Source organism: Somniosus microcephalus, chromosome 1 (assembly GCF_052327205.1).
Source record: "Somniosus microcephalus isolate GS21.2 chromosome 1, FLI_Smic_1.0, whole genome shotgun sequence".
NCBI classification, from domain to species: Eukaryota; Metazoa; Chordata; class Chondrichthyes; order Squaliformes; family Somniosidae; genus Somniosus; species Somniosus microcephalus.
In genome coordinates, this window is record NC_140987.1 from 326,695,274 (window position 1) to 326,699,073 (window position 3,800).

Genomic DNA, 3,800 nt, shown 5'->3' on the forward strand with positions numbered 1-3,800 from the left:
CACATCCTTCCTATAGTGAGGCGACCAGAACTGCACACAGTACTCCAGCTGTGGCCTCACCAGCGTTTTGTACAGCTCTATCATAACCTCCCTGCTCTTATATTCTATGCCTCTGCTAATGAAGGCAAGTATCCCATATGCCTTTTTTAACCACCTTATCTACCTGTTCCGCTGCCTTCAGGGATCTATGTACATGTACACCAAGGTCCCTCTGACCCTCTGTACTTCCTAGGGTCCTACCACTCATTGTGTATTCCCTTGCCTTATTTGTCCGTCCAAAATGCATCACCTCGCACTTTTCCGGGTTAAATTCCATTTGCCACTTTTCCGCCCATCTGACCAACCCGTTAATATCGTCCTGTAGCCTGAGGCTTTCCTCCTCCGCAATTTACCACCCCACCAATTTTCGTGTCATCCACGAACTTACTGATCATACCCTTTACATTCTCATCCAAATCATTTAATGTAGATTTCGGAAACTTTCAGGACCGAGCTTTGCGTAACCGCTTTGTTTGTGGGTTGAAAAATGAACATATCAGAAGTAAATTGTTGGCAATCCCTAACTTAACTTTTGACTTAGCTTGTCAGACAGCTATGTCAATGGATATGGGCCGACCGATACTCCCAAGAGTTCCGTGCCATTTCCAGTCCATCAGGACAACTGAGGTGAATCGGCTGCAGGCTAAAAGTAAAAGGTAGTTGGGCCCCAAAGACCTTAGCAACTGGCCAAGGTAACAGTGCATTGAAGTCGTGCTATTGCTTGCCTGGGACAACACATCACACAAAGCTGTCCATATGTGAGGGCCAGAGTGTTTCTACTGCAAGAAAACTGGGCATCTTGCGAAGGTGTGCCGACAGAAGAGTAAACTGACTGGCAATGCTAGAAGTGGAAATCGTCAGGCACTATTGAAGAGAAGCAGCAGGACGAGGAGTTTCTGGAGATTCACGTCATCAGGAGCACGAAGGTATCCAACAGCGATTTGCGAGGTATCATCATCCAAGTAGATGTTGCAGGAACCAGGATACCCATGGAAATCAACACTGGTGCATCCGTGAGCATAGTACCAGAATCACTATATTGCGACAAGTTGCCTGATTATCTGTGGTGTATGTGCCTTTTAGAGCCCCCTGTGCACTGTAATGCCGGTAATGGCCACGCGGGCTATATAAGCCTGTATAGTGTCTTGTATCTGTTAGTTCAGCTCCAGACTTTGTTCAGTAAACACCTGTGAAACCAACTCCTGCATTCCGTGTCTCCATTAACACACGGATACAACAGTGGTGACGAATTGGAAATGGACTTACCTGCAATTTGGCAGCACCTCAAGGAGATTGATTCCTCAGACGAAAGTCAAAGAAAAAACAAGAAAAAAAAAATTGTGGTTTCACCAGCTAGCCGAGCTGGTGGCAGGTACTGCAATAATCCTTCTTGGGCGGTGGGCTGGGGCTCCATCGGCTGGCTCTGCAGCGGTGCCGAGCAGTGAAGGCGGAGGCAAACGGAGACATAGGGTGGAGCACTCGGGAGACGGCCGGCGCTGCAAAGCAGGTCGGCGTTCGGACCAAGCAGAGGGAGGGAAAAGTCCCAGAGAGTCCGGCGGGAACGAGTCTCCACCTATTAAAAATACCTATGTAAATAAAAACCGCGGAGAACAACGTTGTCAGCAGCGGCAGCGGCGGGAAAGCGCGGGAGGCGCCATATTTTTTCTGCGGGAAGAAAGGAAAGCGCGGGAGGCGCCATTTTTTTTCAGGATGCCTAAGACTGGCAATATTACTGCTTTCGATAGCGATATAGAGGATTGGACCACATATGTGGAAAGAGTGGAGGTATATTGCACAGCAAATGAAATAGAGGATGATAAAAAGGCATCAGTACTTTTAAATCTAATGGGCGCAAGGACATACGGGCTGTTACGAAACTTAATCACTCCAGCCAAACCGAGGGTCAAGAATTTTAAGGAGATTGTTGATACCCTACAGGAGCACTTAAACCCAACATCGCTGTTGATAGTGGAACGATTCAAATTCTTCAGGGGGAATCAGCACAAGAATGAAAGTAACACTGATTACCTCACCGAATTAAGGAAGCTGTCAAAGCACTGCCAATTCGGGGCAGGACTGGCAGATTCTCTTCGAGACAAATTCGTCTGCGGTCTCCTAAGTGAAGGAACACAGAAAAGGCTACTTTCTGAGAAAGATTTGACACTGGACAAGGCTTTCGGTGTGGCTGTATCATACGAAGCAGCCGCAAGAGGAGCTGCAGGGATACAGCAAAGGCCACAGGACTTCGGCACCCATGAAATGACACAGGGTTTCGAGAGATGTTATCGCTGCAGCAGATCCAACCATGACCAGAGGGACTGCTGGTTCAAGGACAAAGCTTGCAGGCAATGCGGAAAGATTGGACACATTGCACGTGTATGCCGATCTGGAAACAAAAAATCCACGGACAGGAAAAAAATCAATAAGGAAAAGTACAGAAAGGTACAAATGATGACGGACAGTAGCTCCGAAGACCAGAAGAGCGATAGCAACTCCGCAAACAAGATACTAAGCTGTCTCAAATTACATAATGTAATTGCCAAAGAAGATTACCAGACCATTTGGGTTACCCTCACGATAGCGGGGTCCCCAGTTAAAATGGAGCTAGATACAGGATCAGCTCTGACCGTCATAAGTCGACGGGATTACGAGCGGCTATTTCCGCATATACCTTTGAAAGACACATCCATTATCTTGAAAACATATACGGGGCAGAAAGTATACCCCAAAGGGAAAATAAGGGTGCCTGTTGTACACAACGGCAAGGAAATACAGAAGTTGTATTTATACGTTCTGCAAGATGGTGGTCCACCGCTGTTGGGACGTGAATGGATCAGGAAGATACATTTAGACTGGCACTCCATTCAGGCACTGACGGTGACTAGTAAGAAAAAAAATGATGATGACGTCATACCTGAACGATTAAAAGACATCTTGGCCAACGCCAAGGAAGTGTTTCAACAGGAACTAGGAACCTTGAAAGGCGTCACCACCTCAATAAAAGTGGAAGATGCGGCAATTCCCAAGTTTTTTAAGGCAAGGCCGGTGCCATACGCAATTCGTCCAGCAGTCGAGGCAGAGCTGGAGAATTTGGAAAAGGCAGGCGTATTACCCAGGATAGATTGGAGTGAGTGGGCAACACCCATCATCCCGGTCATGAAGAAAATGTTGAATAATGATAAATCTGAAGAACAGAGAGAAATTCGCATCTGTGGGGACTTCAAGGTGACTGTAAACCCGGTCCTTCACATGGTACAGTATCCTCTTCCAAGGATAGAAGATATTTTCGCCTCACTATCCGGAGTGAAACGTTTCACCAAAATTGACTTGGCACAAGCATATCTACAGATGGAGGTTGAAGTGGCCTCTAAAAAGTATCTCACGATAAATACACACAAAGGCCTGTACCAGTACAATCGACTGGTTTTCAGTGTAGCATCAGCTCCAGCTATCTGGCAAAGAGCTATGGAGCAAGTCCTCCAAGGGATTCCGGTGACTCAATGCTACCTAGACGACATTCTTGTAACAGGAGAAAACGACAACGAGCACCTTGCCAATTTGGAGCAGGTGCTCACAAGGCTGAGAGAACGGGGCCTACGAGCAAATCGCCCCAAGTGCGAATTTTTTCAGAAACAAATATCATATTGTGGCCACATATTAACGAGGAAGGGTTGCATAAGTCACCTGAAAAAATTGAAGCGGTCATAAAAGCCCCAGCACCTGAAAATGTCTCACAATTAAGGTCGTTCCTGGGATTGATA